General features: G+C 44.5%; 2 protein-coding genes across 2 annotated transcripts in view; one reads left to right on the plus strand and one right to left on the minus strand.

Annotated features, from left to right (window-relative positions):
* Positions 1-3,916, minus strand: part of RAB14 (RAB14, member RAS oncogene family) — a 36,023-nt gene extending 32,107 nt beyond the window's left edge. The window contains exon 1 of the mRNA XM_083721908.1: positions 3,575-3,916. The gene's annotated coding sequence lies outside the window, so the exon portion shown is untranslated. The remainder of the gene's footprint in view (positions 1-3,574) is intronic.
* Positions 3,917-15,830: 11,914 nt separating this feature from the next.
* Positions 15,831-17,091, plus strand: part of GSN (gelsolin) — a 62,832-nt gene continuing 61,571 nt past the window's right edge. The window contains exon 1 of the mRNA XM_083721736.1: positions 15,831-16,214. The gene's annotated coding sequence lies outside the window, so the exon portion shown is untranslated. The remainder of the gene's footprint in view (positions 16,215-17,091) is intronic.

Consider the following 17,091-nt stretch of genomic DNA (forward strand, 5'->3'; position numbering starts at 1 on the left):
TTTAGAAAGTTTATGATCCAAATAAATGTTATGAATGTTAAATGTTATGAATCCACAACACATACATCAGTATAGGAAAAAATATGAACTCTCTAGCACTGGCCACATTTGTACATAATGCTAAGCCATGGTTCACTAAAGCCTTAGTTAATAACACAAGTTAACCACGAGTTGTCCCACAGATGATTGAACAAACCATGGCTTACCACTGCTCTTACCTCATGCCTTTAGCTAGGTGAGCATCTAGTGTGGAATGAGCAAAAAAATCCTGCTGTTCACACCTAACACCAGGTTTGTAAGCCAATAATAAAGGCTTCAAATTCTAGTTAATTGGCAGACCATTGCTAAGTCATGGTTTAATAAATCAGAGTTTAATAAACTATGGCTTAGTGTTGTGTGAAAATCAAGATGCTCATTACCAACTAAATTAAAATACATGCAGTCACTTCCATTTCTAAGCACAGACATCAAGATGGAGGCACAGCAATTGAATCTGACAAGGTTTCCCCAAAATGCAGAGTTTAAGGCAGATATCCAATGGAAAGACAGATACAGGGGAAAGCTATTCTCACACATACATGCAGTCACACTCCAGGATGCACACACATCTAGGATGCACAGATGACAATTCTCATTTGATTCTTTTTCGTGTCTGTTGAAGTTCCTGAAACTAACTCAAAGGATTTCACTTAAGCATGAGTTCTTAGAATCTGAGTTCAATGAGATTTCTTTTGAGTATTTCATTAGAAAGCAGCCATTTCAGTGGAAAGAAGAAAAAAACTGCATGTAAGCAAGGTAAATGCAGATGCCTTAGCAACCATAAATCAAACTTTTTGGTGAGTTCCCTTCTATGAAGCTTTCTAAAAGACCCTGCTGATAGAGTGAAAAATATATTCCAGGATTTCCCCTTGCCACATTAAACTCTTTTTCTAACTATACAAAGCCATAAAGCAAAACTTTGCTCTCTCTAATATGAAATAATAATTCCTTTTCATTATTAGCAATTGACTGCCATGTCAATTTCAACTTAAAGTGTACATATTAAAGGCTTACTTACATTCACCCTGAATGCTCATAGGAAAAAGTGAGTGTATAAACAAGCACAGCCTATCCCTCATTAAGGATCTACTGTTTACATACAGTATGAGAGAGGGAGGAATGCACCCAGTTCATCCTACACATTAAGAAACAGAAGCACTTAATCTGCTATTTCTCTTACTGAGGAAGTACTACTACAGTTAGTTATATAGTAAGGATTGCACAACCTAAACTCTGAAAATTAGAGCGCTAGTAAATGATGCACATACTGCCACTTGGTACCCTTTTAAGTTCAGATCCAAATTTTACAGTTCAATTCTATGCAAATCTATTTCAATTAAGTTCATTTGGGCTTACTCCCAGGTGAGTGGGTATAGGGCTGCAGCCCAACTACGCTATCTCAGACATTTTCTATTTGTTATTCAAGCCACAGATAAAATGCACATTCTTCACTGTATTGTATGCCACCATAATACAACTAGCACATAATGAGCACTTTTACAGAGCTATAAATTGTGTGCATGTGTGCATGGACACACACAGTGTCTAGATAACAAACAAGGGAAATTTGCACGATGTTCCCCTGCGTAATAGATTCCCAGTGCATATAACTGTACAAATGTGCAAATTAAAGGCACACAAGCTTTTCTCATTATCACAGAGACTATCACCATGTATTAAAACATCATGCATGAAACACACACGCATTCACATAGAATGCAATGTCTGCAATGCCTGTCTTACGCATTTGCATAACAGGCCTTTCCACAATGCCTTTTCAAGCAGACTGGTCATAAATGGTGATGTGCCTCAGACACACCCTGACACTTACAGGTGCATATAACAAAATTGTTATAGAAATAAGCACCTATCATTAATCTGCATACAAATCAGATACACATCTATTGGATTTGTGTCATATTATCCCCTTAGACTTAGAGATGGGCTGACCTCAAGACCCACATAAAGAGTTCAAATAAGAAGTTGTTTGCCATATATGGGTGAACAACCTTTTTTCTGTCAATGGCTCAGAAGTAATCAAAAGAGCCTGTACACTGGCAACTGGTAAACCCAGAGCCAAAATGGGCCACATCAAAAAGAAAAGATTGGTGGGGGTACTCCTTTCTCTCTCTCTTTCTGCCACCCACTTTCCCTATATTTTTCCTCCTTGCCCCCTGCAAGAAATTAGGCCTATATAAGCTACATGCAAACATATTCCACCCTCTAGCAGGGCAGTTACACTTAACAATACACCTAGATTCCATGGGAATAAAGACCACTCACCAATACACCCGGAGTGAGCACCACACTCCCTAGTAGCAGCATTATTCACTCTACAAGGCACTTATCAATATTTGAGACACAGGGCTCAACAACTTAGAATCTTTGTAGTGCAAGAAGCAAATACCACACAGAGGAGCATGTATTAAAGCCAGGAGTAGCCATGTTAGGCTGCAACCCTTATTTTTTTTCACGGGGGTGTGGGGACACAAGGCTCATCGAGCCCAGTGGGATATGCATCTTCAATACTTACAAAGGCTGATGTGGAGAAAATGGATAAAAGAGGAAGTCTTTCTCCCTCTCTCATAAAATACTAGAACTTAAGTATTGGGAAAGCCCAGACAGAGCAGAACAAAATCATTTCTTCACACAGCCCAGAGCTGAACTATGGAATTCTCACCTCAAGAGGTAGTGGTGGCCTCTTGAGTTGGCTTTAAAAGAGGATTAGGCACATTTATGAAAGGTAGGATTATCAATGGCTATGTTCCTTCCCTACTCTTGGGAGCAAGTACGCTTCTGAACACCAGTTGCTGGGGGTGACAAGAAGGAATGAGGGCTGTTGCATTCGGACCCTGCTTGTAGCCTTCCCAGAAGCATCCCCTTAGCCCCTGTGAGAAAGAGAGGCTGGGCTACATAGGCCTCCCTTGGCCTCATCCAACAGGGCTCTTCCTCACATCCTCCCCCTGACTCAGGCCCATCGAGCTCAAGCTGGCAATTTAAATCAACGATGCTGAAGCCCCGCAGGATTATGGTGGGGCTTGCTCTGAACAGGACCAAGTCCGGATCCAGCCCACCTTATCCGTGAAGGCAACACCTGTGCAAGAGCAACACCCGAATAAACATGCACAGGTAGGGGCGGGGGCGAAACGGGAAGGGATCGGGGTGGGAGTCTTTCAATCCCACCCCGCCAAGTTAAGAGAGAGGAAAAGGGCACATCTCCAAGGGAGGCAAACGTGAGCGGCGGTTTTGCACGGGCGGAGGCCTCCCCCTTTCCTCTGGAGCTGGGTGTGGTGGGCCCACCTGCAAAGCGGTGAGCAGGGAGGGGAGGCCTGGGCACCCGCAGGCCTCTAACACGCAATACAAAGGAGGAGGCCTAGCCGCCCTCAAGACTCACCGCAGACCCTTCCCTCAAAAGCCCCCCTTCACCACCACCCAGCCAAGAGAGGGAGGGGTCAAGTGCCCCCCCACCCCGCCTCCGGTTGCTAGGCAACCCCGCGCGAGGCTTTGAAACCCGGCTAGGCCTCGACAAACCTACCTGGGTCCGAAGGACTGGTGACTGGGCAGCTTGGTTCCGGCTGTGGCGGCAGCAACAAGGGAGGTCTCCTCCCCTTCTCGTTCCGGGTTCGAGACTCGGTCTGGCGCCGGCCCCACCACCGCCTTACGCGTGCTCTGGGTATTGTGGGTGGGGAGGTGGGGGCCTGTGTCTGCGCGCGCGCAGCGAGCTCCTCTCCTTTCTTTCTTTTTCCCCCACCCCCACTCGTCCCTCGCTGCTGTTACTGCCACTCGCCACCGCCCCTCCTCTGCTCCTTTCAATCCGCTCGCACAACACACTCTGTCCAAGATGGCGGCCACCCCTTACACGGGGTTTCCCCGCCCACTACTGACGGAGGGAGGCGGGAGGAGGGGAGGGGGGCGGTGAGAAGAAGAGCCGCAACGTCCTGTCGCAAAAAAACCGGCCACACACACACACACAAACAGAGAGAGAAAATCGCCTCACTCCAAGCAGGGGAGGGGAGGAGGCGGAAATAATACAGGCGAGCGGCTGATGCCAACCCAGAAAATAAAAATGGGAAACTAACAAAAAAAAAAAGAATTCCGTTGACAGTGATAACCAGGAAAGGGACCAATCATTGAAGTAGCCGGGGGAGAAGAGGCGGAGCGGGAAAAGAGCAATGCTAGGGGTGTGGTTTTTTGGGGGGGAGAAAGAAAGATTGACCTTCGGGGAGGCGCGACGGGTGCGCGTGCGCACAGCCAAGTGCCTGCGCGCACGCAAAAAATAATAATAAATGATAGGAGAGTCTCGGTGTTTCCTTTGGGAGGATTTTTCTTTCATTGTTTGGGAGCATGCGCTCTTGCGAACGACGCGCGAAGTGGGCGGGCGCGTCTTAGACCTTGTTTTTAAAGAGCTGAATCGGCTCCGCTTTAGAGCTCGTTGGCTCCTCTCGCTGGTCAAGGCCTCATCCCGACCCCTCAGCCTCCGCAAACACTCACGCCCCAAAATCCTCCTCCTCTACTGTAGAGGATGATTGTTTGCACTACTTACGCACGAACGTTGACACATTTCTACTCACGCACTTGGAGGCCCAGTAGGCAGGAATTCAACGGGTGAAGCTTTTTGGTGAAGCTTCAACGGGTGAAGCTTTTTGGTGAAGCTTCAACGGGTGAAGCTACTTGGAGGCCCAGTAGGCAGGAATTCAACGGGTGAAGCTTTTTCCTGAGTGCCAGCTTTACAAGTTGAATTTCGGCCTTTAGCAAGCTCCTAGCAGTTCAATATTTTTTTGGTCGCGCTTAAGGTAAACGTTAAAACGCACATGCGTTTTCAACCAGAGGTTATTTCACCATTAATTTATAATAATTTTATAAAGAAACGAGAAGAGGACTATAAAGCAGCATACCAATACAAAGTATAAGATCAAAAGGTGACCCGAGGCAGTAAAACAATTGCAGCAATGCTTGTAACCACTCCAGCAACACAGCTTCAATCACAGGAATGCTGTAAAAATTACGAAATCACATATTCAGTGAAGAGTTCATTGCAGGGAAACAAATCAGATTACAGTACAGGCATCATGTGCAGACGTCCCCACCCTCACTGGTCTGCACATCAGCCTAAGAATGCTGCTTTTTTAAAAAATCGATTTTTTATTGAAAGTTTTCAACACAGAATACAATAAGCCAAACTAAACTAAATTAAAATAAAGCAAAGAGACAATAAGAGAAATATGATGATGAAGTAGAAATTAATACAAAGCCCTCTATCAAGCCTGTGTCTTAACCTTTATTACACACAAGAAGGGTGAGCCCTCACATGCCCCACTTGGGAGCTTCCCCCTTTTCTCCCCAGCCTCCCACCTTCAAAGATCCTCTCTACCCTTTCCCTCACGCAGGGCCCTTTATCTTCCATCCATTACCTTCTTGTGTGTATCTTCATTAATCCAAAATAGGAAACATCAAAGAAGAAAACATAAATATAGAGTTAGCAGAAGAAAACAAGAATTAGAAGTCATAGAAGAGAGATAAGAAATAAGAAGGGCTTCCCATTCTCCATCTACCAATTATGTACATAAAAATTATTCAAAGTACAGTGGTACCTTGGTTTAAGAACAGTCCGGTTTAAGAACGATTTGGTTTACAAACTCCACAAAATCAGAAATAGTGTCCCAGTTTGAGAACTTTACCTCGGTCTAAGAACAGAATCCAAACGGTGGAAGGGCACCGGTGGCAGGAGGCCTCTTTAGGGAAAGCACACCTTGGTTTAAGAACGGTTTTGGTTTAAGAATGGACTTCCGGAACGGATTAAGTTCGTAAACCAAGGTACCACTGTATTCAATATACACACTCCAGGATAACATCTAGCTGTGTTCCAATATAATATCCAACTATTTCTCAATCTGCTCAGCAGTGTTTTCCCATTCTTCAGTCCCAGTCATCACAAGTTTGTTCTTTTTTTTCCACCCCAAAAAGTCCAAAAGGAGCCTGTTAATTAGTGCTTTTTCATCCTCCAGCAGTCTTTGTTTTCTGGGTGCTAATTAACTGGCAGATAGAAAATCCATTTCATACTTGCTTCCAGTCTCAAAAATAATTAAAAGAAGGAGGTTTTGCTGACCTGGTGCCTTGAATTAAGGGCTATTATGTGGTGCATGGACCCAACAAAGGGTCCATGAATATTCCTCCATTCCCTCCTCAAAAAAAAAAAGTTCACATAGAAAGCTATCTCTCAAAGTGAAGTAAGTTGACCTAGCCACTCCATGACCTGCTAATTTTCTATGTGCAAGGGAGAAGGGGGTGCCACAAATTTCTCATAATGTATTGTTTGGGTTTCAGGCTATAGCTGGATACTGAATAAGCATGGAAACCAAAAAGCTCAAATCATATTAAAAATAATTTGGAGTTTGTTACCAGCAAGGTGATGGTGTCCTCTAAATCCAACTGCCAGGGATTCAACTATATATAAAATGACCAGGCTGGAGTCGGGGGTGACAGAGAGGGAGCATTGACTCTTATATTGAGTCAGAGCATTGGCCCATGTAGTTCAGTATTGTTTACACTGACTGGTAGAAGCTCTTCAGGGTTGGAATGGAATCCTGAAGCTCCCTTCAAAAAGAGTATGTTGTGGTGATGGACCAACCATCCTGATAAAAAAAAAACCCGAAGAATGACAACTCTATCTAACTCAAACTAGTAAATTAGAACAAGCATTCCCAATTCTCAAAAATCGTGACAAGCAAAGGGCAAAGACAATTCATATTTATCTTATAGCATATGGCAAATGTTTATTGAACACATAAATTGTTCAGACTGTGGCAGGAATCTACCCAGTACTCATAGGAAAATGCGGCTTGATCTCTTAGAGGAATCGAATGAAACTTGTAACACATGGTATGATAAAAGTCTGTAGTTTTATCAGGAAAAATTGTTTGTTGTTTACTGTGGTAACAATTGTTTTCTCAAAATTTACCTTCTGTTCCATTAAAATAAATAAAATCAGTATTTTAAAAGGTGGGGGTGGGGTGGGAATAGTGACCAGCAGTGAGTTATCAGAGACAAGTTCCAGAAAACAATGGGCACAATTGCAATAATCTTCTTGATTAAGCAGTGAAGCAATTCAATTATGTTAGACTCTAGTCTTAAATAACCTCCTTACCAGCACTCGTTTTGATGGTGTTGCAGGAATTTATGTATAGGTGGGGGGGTTGCCCCTCCAGCAGATATCATGCACATGCAGCCCACTACCAAAATCAACACAATCACTTTTGTGACTTTTGTGATTTGTCCCCACAAAACACTTCATCACAGTTTCTTCCTATCTATTCAAAAGGCCTTTGCTGCATGATACCAAATGTAACAATTCACTGATAAATGTATCTATGTACTGGCTCACAGGGAAAATTTAAGAAATTCATATAGACATGTGAGCTCAGCTACTCAGCAGCCCCTCTGCCTGAGTGATAATCCCTGGCATCCTGATACCTGAGTCCCAGACAGGTAGCCATTCCAGAAATAACAAACCCATATGAAGACAAAAGGGTGTCATTCACTTGGCTGGGAAATGGGGAAATGTAAATATATCTTTTGTTACACTTGATGGGTGTTTGGTGGAGGGCAAGTAGAACCATGGGGCAGGGTCCAGGATGCTCAGATTACTGCCACCAGACCTCCCCTTTCATGGTGTAACCATGATGTATGAATGATGTAGTTTGGGGGCGGGTGTAACATGGGGATAAGCAGCTAATAAAAGTTTGGGGGCTCTTTTGTTCGGGGATTCCATCTTGTTCCACTTTGTGGCAGGTGGGAGTCCTGTCGCGACAGTCTTCAATAAAGACCAAGCCTACTTGTTGCTGTTTTGCTCTGGTATTCCTGGCTGGTGTCCTTGGGTTGTTGTTTTTTTGTCCAAGGGAGCCCTCAGATTTCTCCGTTAACAATGGTAATGTGCATGACGTTAGATACAGTAAAGGTAAAGGTAAAGGGACCCCTGACCATTAGGTCCAGTCGTGGCCAACTCTGGGGTTGCGGCACTCATCTCTCTTTATTGGCCGAGGGAGCCGGCATACAGCTCCCGGGTCATGTGGCCAGCATGACTAAGCCACTTCTGGCGAACCAGAGCAGCTCACGGAAACACTGTTTACCTTCCCGCTCTTGCACTTTGACGTGCTTTCGAACTGCTAGGTTGGCAGGAGCAGGGACCAAGCAACTGGAGCTCACCCCGTCATGGGTATTCGAACCGCCGACCTTCTGATCGGCAAGTCCTAGGCTCTGTGGTTTACCCCACAGTGCCACCTGCATCCCAGATACAGTACTGTACTTCAAAATGTGGCACACAAGCCCTGCTGTGTTTGTGGGCCCTCTTGCTGATTCTGCTAGGTGTGGGTCAGGATGTCTGCCTCAAAATCCTTTCCCACTAAACAAAGATCTAAACCTGGGCCTTCCTCCTTTCTTCATCAACCCAATCGAACTCCAACACACCACTGCACCACACAGAAACACTCACAAAAACCAGCTCCTAAATCAGCTCACAAAGGAGCAACACAACGTAATGTGTTGGCAGATACGATAGAACATCATCAGGGAATCACAAGCTGGTAGGAAGAGCATGTGGGGTGATTAATATATGAGCCACATGTGCCCAAACATCATATGAGAAAATGAGGCAATTGTGTGATCACCATCAGTTGTATTGTGGTTGAATTGATTCTGGCAAAATATATATATATATATTTATATATCTGTCACTGCTAGAGGGCAGCCAAGCACCACAGCAGAAAGGCTGGAGAAGAAACTGTATCAGCTTTGACAGAGTGAAAAATAAAATAAAAGCTGGGCTTTAGGGAAGGCAAGAGGTTCAACTGGCAAGTTTTAGAATTAAATTATGCCAAGCTAAACAAAAATGTGCAGCAACAAAAGTTGCAGCCTTTTGTCACGGTGGCACATGGCAAGCACATTATGGGATTATATTTCAATCACTGGGCCAGTTTCTAAATAAACAGAAGCAAAAGCAGGCCTGTAGCTGGAGGTAGGGATGTTTAATGAAACAAAGAATCATTGCAGAACAGAAATGCAGGACACTAAATATATTTACAACCTGTGGTTGAAAAATGAAGTTTTTTATTAATGTAAATGAAATATACGGTACTCGGAATTGAGAGTGGATTTCATTCTCTTTATTCAGCTCATAGTGGTGAGGAGGAATGGAAGTTCCCCCACAATATCTGCTTTATATACATTATTTACACAATGGGCCCCACGTGATTGGCTAACTCCGGGATTCTCCTGTAGGCCAATCAGGTTGTGAATTCACTTCCACCTGGAGCTGGATTGGGTGGCTCCTGCGGACCAATCATACGGCTGCATTCTGAATCCTATTGTTCTAGGACCAATCAGACTGCTGCATTTTGGATCCTGTTCAACTCAGTACATAATAGTAAAATTAAAAGTACAAACAAGAAAAAGCGCAATCAAAATTACAAAACATAGCAATGCAGAGTTGTATTTCCCCAGTGCTTTTGGGGGGGGCGCATACCCCTAAAAATTTTGTGAATCTAAGTTTGGCCTCATTGAGGGGCAGTATTTCAACATGAGTAGGAAAATGAGAGTATCCCTAAACATTTTTTTTAGAAAAAAGCTCTGTATTTTCCAATAAAGAGAGAGCATATAATGTAGAAAAGTAAGAGCAGAAAAAACACACCATGAAAGCCAAACTTTAGTCGAGGAAACGTTTTGTACAGTATGTCTGAATTTGGCACGTGAAGAAATGAAATCCCACCGAATGGCGTAGAGATTGGGAAGCCTTATGCTGCAATCCTAAACATTTTTACTTAAAACTATGCCCTACTGAGCTCAATAGGATTTCCTGTCTGGTAGGTTCCTGATTTTTCTCAGTTTCCGTTGTTGTTTCCTGCCTTTTTCCCTGACATGGACTCAAGGCAGTTTACAGCTAAATTTTTATTTAATTCCATTTATCTGTTGAAGGTGTTCTACATGATCCCTTCCCTCACACATTTTTTTCTTTACAACAACCCTGTGAGGTAGGTTAAGCTGAGAGGTTGTAATTAGCTCAAGGTGGCAGATGTATACATGTATATGACATCTATGTATGTGGCGAGATCAAATGTGGGAGAAGCTTCCTGGTGTAGAATAGAACATCTCTATTTTCATTGGGATGGTGACAGCAGCCACGAAATTAAAAGACCCCTGCTTTTTGGGAGAAAAGCAATGACAAACCTAGACAGCATCTTAAAAAGCAGAGACATCACCTTGCCAACAAAGGTCCATATAGTTAAAGCTATGGTTTTCCCAGTAGTGATGTATGGAAGTGAGAGCTGGACCATAAAGAAGGCTGATCGTCGAAGAATTGATGCTTTTGAATTAAGGTGCTGGAGGAGACTCTTGAGAGTCCCATGGACTGCAAGAAGATCAAACCTCTCCATTCTGAAGGAAATTAGCCCTGAGTGCTCACTGGAAGGACAGATCCTGAAGCTGAGGCTCCAATTCTTTGGCCACCTCATGAGAAGAGAAGACTCCCTGGAAAAGACCCTGATGTTGGGAAAGATGGAGGGCACAAGGAGAAGGGGACGACAGAGGATGAGATGGTTGGCAGTGTTCTCGAAGCTACAAACATGAGTTTGACCAAACTGCGGGAGGCAGTGGAAGACAGGAGTGCCTGGCATGCTCTGGTCCAGGGGGTCAAGAAGAGTCGGACACGACTAGACAACAAACAACAACAACAATTTTCATTGGAGAGCAGTTGGAGGATATGCAATTGCTGGAGATCTTGAACAGGAGAGTGCGATTGTGTTCATCCTCTGCTGACTGGCATGCTGAGAGCAGGCTGTTGGACTGGATGGGCCATTGGCCTTATCCAGCAGGACTCTTCTTAAGCTCTTACGCTGCATAAAGGTTTTTATTGCTCTTAATCTTGCCAAGGTGAAACAAAGACAGCTTTCAAAGGTATTCTGTCTTGATAAGAACATATCCTTTGTCTCAAAAAGCACTGGACTGATGCAGCCTCTATTGTGTTCCTTAGGGCATGGCTTCAGCCTTTAGTCTATCAGTTTTTGTTTTTATGAGACACATACACACCTTCAAAAGACTAGGAGGAGGAGGAAGGCTGAGCCTTCTGCAAACACAGCACAGTGGAAAATATCTCTGCTAGGTTGAACAGGATTAAAATCCTGAACAGATTTACAAGAGTGGAACAGAAAAGGCCAATGGAATGGTTCCATGCAACCAGATTCAATGCATGTTTTCTTGGAAGTAAGTTTCACACTGCAGTCAATTCCATTCCTCATGTTCTCAATCAGTTTGCATTTTTGCAGCAATTTGCAAGTTTCTTCTTAAAAATTTGCATCAGAATTAACTAGCATTTTCATGTAGACACATTTTTATATGCACATTTGACTAATATACATCTTTTTGCAAACATTTTCTCCCAATACAATGTATATTTATATGCTATTTTCACTAATATATGCATTCCTATGCAATTTTCTCTTAATATGCCTCTTTATATGTACTGTACTCTTTTGCATTGAAAAATTTGGGAAAATGCATAGTTTGAAGGAAAGCCATGTCAGTTCACACATTGATTTGAGAAGTACAAATCAGGTAGTTACTCATTAAAATGCAAACAAAATCAAATTTCTTCTCCATCTGGTTGCAGAAGAGAGATGGGAGGCACCACTTGGGGAACTCGCAGGGGAAGAAGGCTCAGAGCTGGGGATGGGACAACAATGGTTTTGTAATTCCAGGACTGTCCCTGGAAAATAGTCCCCAGTGCATATGAGCCACCACTGAGTGCCTGAGGCAACTATGAGGAAGTGGTATATATATGTGATGAAAGAGCTAGACATGTGGAAAATTCTTTTAAACATACAGAAAATGTTAGGCCCTCATCAAACCACTTCCCTCTCCTTCAGTTGCTGCTGATGGGTTTCTTGGGGCTTTCAACTCCACTGCATAAGTCTTGTGGTTTCTAGAAACCTTCACCTGTTGCTAATCTTTGTTTCTGTTTGTTTCCTTGCTTGAGATGCAACTCAAATCTTTCCACCTCTCTCCAATGTCGTTTTTTACTAACCCTGACAATTACCATTGGGGGGGGGGACCCCATCGCTTAAATAGGATGCACAAGTGAGTTTCAGCAATACTAACAAATTCAAACCCAGGCCTGTTATGGCATCATCATGTTTTTAGCTGTTTGTGGCAATAGACTATGCTGTTGATTTAAATTGTTGCTTAGGCTTGAATCAGGATAGTAGTTTCCCATCCTAAATATTGACTCTACTTCCTTGGTGGTTTTTAACAGAGGTTGGATGGCCATCAGTCATGGATGCTTTGGTAGCGATTCTTGCATTTGCAAAGATTTGGACTAGATGACTCTAGAGGTCTCTTCTAATGCTACATTCTATGAATAGTGCACTAGAAAGAAGAAACAATAATTCAAAGGACTTGGGTGTGTTGTTATTCACTCACTAAACAAAGCCCTCTCCCATTTCCATAGAGTTTACTTGGGTTTAAACTATACTTAAAGCCTGAATTTTCTATCTAAGTCAGCTCAGAGCCCTATCAGGAACTCCCCCTAGCTCCACTGTGATTTGAAGGACCACTCCTCACTTTTCTGGCTCACAGACCAAAGAATGGGTGCAAGACTGTTGCCTTCCTGGCATAGGGTTCTGAAGATGGGAGCTTAACTCTTGTAGAAGGTGCAGATCTCAAATCAATGTCTTTGTGTTCCGCTTGCTCCAAGATCACATGTAAAAGTAAAGGGACCCCTGACCATTAGGTCCAGTCGTGGCCGATTCCGGGGTTTGCTTCACTCATCTCGCTTTATTGGCCGAGGGAGCCGGCGTACAGCTTCCGGGTCATGTGGCCAGCATGACTAAGCCACTTCTGGTGAACCAGAGCAGCGCACGGAAGGCTGTTTACCTTCCCGCCGGAGTGGTACCTATTTATCTACTTGCACTTTGACGTGCTTTCGAACTGCTAGGTTGGCAGGAGCAGGGACCGAGCAACGGGAGCTCACCCCATCACAGAGATTCAAACTGCTGACCTTCTGATCAGCAAGTCCTAGGCTCTGTGGTTTAATCCACAGTGCCACCCACGTCCAATAGATCACATGTACTCCTCCCCTATTTTTATTTCTTTTCGTGTGAAACTGTCACAAATTGTTGCACTCACTCTCCATACTTTTGGCATAGTTAGGGATCCCTTTTTATCTATAATCAAGGTGTGTGTTGATGTAAACAAAATCTGATCCTTTTCCCTTATCCAAGGGTATCCAAGAGCCCATATAGTGTCCTTAAGTGGGTTCCCTATCGGTAGGTGAAAATAACAGAGACCAGCCAGAGAATATTGAATAGTAAGCCTGATCTTTATTAAAGCTATTGCAACAGGGTCCTCACTCACCACATGCAGGAGGGAGGAGGAACCCAGAACAATGGTGTGCAAGCCCTTATATAGACTTTTGAAATTGCCCGCCCTGTAGCTCATGACCATCCCCAAAAACATCATACATACATCACAGAAGGAGGTGGTGTAGAACAGAAATCGTCTGCCAGCATACCTGACGATGGCCAGTGATTGCTCACTTGGGCAGCCTGGCCATCTTTTGTGTTGGTAAATATTTTAATTCCTGAATCCAGGTCACCAGGCTCACCCTATTCATACACAAAGATGCCCTAAAGACCAGTAAGCAAAGGACCATCGAGAGGCTTTCCCATTTCCTTCCTCCTTGCAGAGAAACATTTGAGGTCAATTTGGGAGTGTCAAAATGGTTTCAGGATTGTTCTCCTGTACTATTTCAGACAAGTCGTTTACAAACTTATGTATGTGTTTGCTGTGTAAATTTATGAACATTTAATTTACAGTCATACCTTGGGTTGCGAACATGATCCATGTGGGAGGCACGTTTGCAACCCGCAGCATTTTCAGCCTGAAGCGCTGCGTCTGCACACACGTGTGATGCAATTCAGTGCTTCTGTGCACGTTGTCATTTTGTGCTTTTGCGCATGCACGAGCACCGAAACCCGGAAGTAACCTGGTACTTCCAGGTTCCAGTACTTCTGGGTTCAGCACGGTCCACAACCCAAAAACGCACAACCTGTAATGTTCGTAACCTGAGATATGACTGTACAGTGGTACCTCTGCAGCAGCAGGGGGCCCCATTAGCTAAAGTGGTGCTTCAGGTTAAGAACAGTTTCAAGTTAAGAACGGACCTCTGGAACGAATTAAGTACTTAACCTGAGGTACCACTGTAATGAGAATGTGTCCGCAGTTCATGCCCCAGAACTCAAATCACGTGGTTCAGTATCCAGAATATTCCAAACGATTTAAAAACAACAACAACAACAACACACATTTGCTGCCAACATAGTGGGTCGTACATCACACTTAAATTAAACTATGGTTTAAAGGTATATGCTCAGCATTCTAGGAATTATGAAAGTGGCAGATTTATTTTCAACCCGCTTCCAATTATGGCCTACTCCTATCCATTAGCATACCAAACTATTTTAGACATTTCTTTTATCACGTGTAAGGGTTGCCAACTGTTTTGTCTTGTGCAGCGCCTCTCCCTTCAACAGCCAGAGCTTTTCCTGGGGAACCTGCAGTGGGAGACCTTACACCAGCTGGATTTCTGCCCTCTGCTGCTAGCCACTCTGTCCCATGTCCTGCAATCTGAAAAAAGATAGTGCAGCATGATAGTGAACTGTGCCAACACCACATCCAATTTGTCTCAAAGCAAGAGATTCCTAACCCCAAGAAAACAGATGTTTGCATAACTATTCTGAGAGAGGTGCATCAATCATATCCTGGGGCAAAACAGTAATAAACACATAAATAATAAATAATATTTTTTTGCCTTTAATAAGGTAGCACATTTCACTCAGAAGTATTGTACATCCAGCTGAGCTGGTGGTACTTATTCTCTCTAGTAAGTGGGCACAGGCAGTTCCATTCTTACTTGGAAGGCTCAATTTATGCAGTTGAGGACACACGAGATGCTGAGTGCCATGCGCCATGTACTTCCCTTTTGTACATGTATGATGCTGGTTTGGCTACATAAGGAACCACCTCTGGAGAACTGAGTTTGCTGTTAGTATAAAGAAGGATGCTAAATGGAACCTCCACAGTCAGAGGCTGTCTACCTTTGTACTGGACACTTGGACAAAAGAAAAAAGGAGGAACACAGAAAGCTGCCCTACTGAGTCACACCAGTGATCCCATCATGCTCAGTATTGTCTACAGGTGAGTGGCAGCTGCTTTTCTTAGGGTTTCAGGGATGGCTGGTTTCAAGCCCAAGGCCAGGGATTGAACCTGGGACCTTCTGCATGCAAAGCACATGCTCTGCCCCTCTAGGCCACCCGAAGACCAGAATCATTGAAACTGAGTAGGAGGGGACCCAAGGGGTTATCAAAGCTAGTCTGAAGGAGCGTCTCCACCTCCATCGTTCTGCCCAGACACTGAGGTCCAGTGCCAAGGGCCTTCTGGTGGTTCCCTCCCTGTGAGAAGCCAAGTTACAGGGAACCAGGCACAGGGCCATCTCAGTGGTGGCACCCATCCAGTGGAACGACCTCCCACCAGATGTCAAAGAGAAAAATAACTACCAAACTTTTAGAAGACATATGTTTAGGGAAGCTTTTAATGTTTAATAGGTTATTGTATTTTAGTGTTTTGTTGGAAGCTGCCCAGAGTGGCTGGGGAAACCTAGCCAGATGGGCGGCGTATAAATAATAAATTATTATTACTATTACTATTACTATTACTATTACTATTACGAGTTCCGGAGCGGGCGGGGAAAGGGAGACGCTTTGCTGTACTAGACGGCTCCGACTCTTAGGGCTCTCTCGTCGCCACGTCTCTCCCGCCCACATGCCCCTTCCGAAAGATCAGCTACCGGACGCTCAGGACCAGCTCTCTGCAACACCAAAATGCTCCACCCCTAAGCGCTTCTGAGTGGCCTGTGGGTCTTCAATGCGCTGGGCGGGGCGCACTGAGGCAGAGGAGGCGGAAGATGCCCTGCCCCTCCCAGCCCAGCGCTCCTTTCCTCCCTCCCTCACTCCCTCTTTTCTTCTTTTCTTCTTCCTCTCAGCTGAGCTCAGTTCGGACCGGCCCACTCGTATCTTACTTCGGTGGGTTGGAATCAGCTTGAGCTCCTTTTTGCTTTTCCATTGCAACCCCAGGTAAGACCCCCTGAGCAGGCCGCTTGGAAAGGAGAAAGAGAGGGAGGGGGCGGAGACGAGCGCCACAGATCCGGGTTTGGGGTCCCCCTCCTCCTCCTTTCCCCTCCTCCGGGCGATCTGACGTGTCGGTCCCTCCCCTCCGGGTCTGGGAGATGCTCTTGATCGGGTGGGAATTATGTGGGTTGGGGGCGCGATCTTGCTACTTTGGGGAGCTTGGGTTCAGGTTCGAGCTGGATCTGCAACTTGGAAGAAATCATCAAGGCTTTGACCAAAGAGCCCCTTAAAAGCGAACAGATTTATTGCAGTATAGAAGTTTTCGCGGACTCCCACGGTCCGTGAGAACCAGAAGTTTAGGGAGTCGGCGTGTACTAGGCAGGGAAAAGGCAGAGTGGAGGGCGGGGGTGTGTGCGCTATACGCTTTGTGGGGGGGGGGGTGATACGTGGATTGGGATGGTGGTGGTTTGCAGGATTTCCAGTTTAGCACTCTCTTGATATGGGTCTCTCTCTCACACACACAGCTGGGTCACCTGCTCCTTCATCACACGCAGCTCCTTAGCTTATCTGCAACACTTGCTGAGGCTTCTGTGAAAGAATCTGGGACTGTCAAAAGAGTGCTGGAAGGCTAGGAGGAGCGGCCAATCAAATCGCTCCCTCTGAGGTTTGAGCCCGTAGGATACAAGTTGCTCTTTGATGTAGTGTAGAGATCCTTGGTCTTCCGTGGGGACTCAGAATTGCACCGAAACATTTTCTTTTCTTTCTTTCTTTTAATCTCTTTTCTCTTTCTTTATTTCTTTCTTTCTTTCTTTCTTTCTTTCTTTCTTTCTTTCTTCTCCTCCTTTCTGTTTCTTTTTATCTCCCTCATACAAGACTTTGCCAC

This window comes from Podarcis gaigeae (assembly GCF_964106915.1).
Source record: "Podarcis gaigeae genome assembly, chromosome: Z".
NCBI classification, from domain to species: Eukaryota; Metazoa; Chordata; class Lepidosauria; order Squamata; family Lacertidae; genus Podarcis; species Podarcis gaigeae.